Source organism: Salvelinus sp. IW2-2015, linkage group LG31 (genome assembly GCF_002910315.2).
Source record: "Salvelinus sp. IW2-2015 linkage group LG31, ASM291031v2, whole genome shotgun sequence".
Lineage (NCBI taxonomy): Eukaryota > Metazoa > Chordata > Actinopteri > Salmoniformes > Salmonidae > Salvelinus > Salvelinus sp. IW2-2015.
Window position 1 is genome coordinate 31,820,690 of NC_036870.1, and position 1,330 is coordinate 31,822,019.

The following is a 1,330-nucleotide window of genomic DNA, read 5'->3' on the forward strand; positions in this document are numbered from 1 at the left end:
GGGTGACCATGTTCCGATCCCTGGATACGGATGCTTCTCTTTCCATGGTTACCGAATGTCCGTCCTGGGATACGGATGCTTCTCTTTCCAGGGTACCATGTCCGTCCCTGGGATACGGATGCTTCTCTTTCCAGTGGTTACCATTTCCGTCCCTGGGATACGGATGTTTCTCTCTTTCCATGGTTACCATGTCCGTCCTGGGATAGCGGATGCTTCTCTCCGGGTTACATGTCCGTCCTGGGATACGTAGCTTCTCTTTCTTCCAGTGGTTTACCATGTCCGTCCCTGGGATACGGATTGCTCTCTTCCAGGGTACCATGTCCGTCCCTGGTTAAAGTCAGCAACATACATGTATGTTATTTAGTTGTTATTTATTATTCTGTCTGAGGTTTAGACCAGAACTTTTGAGTGGTAGGGGTATGTTCTGTTACAACAAGAGCCCATTAAACAAAGCTGTCCACCGTGGTCAAATACACTAAATGTTATTTTTTTTAATTTAACCTTTATTTAACCTTTATTTAACTAGGCAAGTCAGTTAAATAAATAATAATGCTAAGACGTGTACGTAACGTTTCACATCATGTTTACAACCATTTCACTTCAGTCATGAACCTGAGGCAGTGTCTTGGAAACATGTTGGGCTTTCATCATTGAATAGGAATAAGGCCTTGCCACATCAATGACCTAGTTGCAWAGAACTCTCCATCGAACAGTGAACGGCAGACAGGTGTGTCCACAGACCTAGGGTCCAGTCCCAAATGGCACCCTAATTCCCTTTATAGTTTGGCGATGCAGACCTTGTTTCCTGAATAACATCATTGTCCTACTGTATCTGTTGTATCTGTAGATTTTCACCTACGACCCCAGGGCGTAAAAGCTACCAGACCCGTTAGTGTTAAGTTCCTAACTAGATCACTTTACTTCCTGGATTCTTCAGAGAYTTTAAATAGAGATACTGTACTACAGGGGAATGGAAACAGCATCATCACCATCATTAGAGCAATATCCACCAATTAACAATGTATTTAAAAACCTGGTGCTCTAGTGTTGTGCTTCTCAGGTGACTCAGGTGTGCTCTGGTGTCATAGAGACTAGGACTRTGTCCCAAATGRCACCCTATTGCCTACATAGTGCACTACTTTTGACCAGGGCCCATAKGGATCTGSTATAAAATAGTGCACTATGTAAGAAATAGGGCGCCATTTCAGATGCAAACTAGGTTCCCTCGGGAGGAACTCCCATACTCACCGGAATCTGACACCTGCTAGTGTTTTGTTTGTGGCACTCAGCTAGATAAAGGAACAGGTAAGGGGGGGTTGAGTAGGGGACA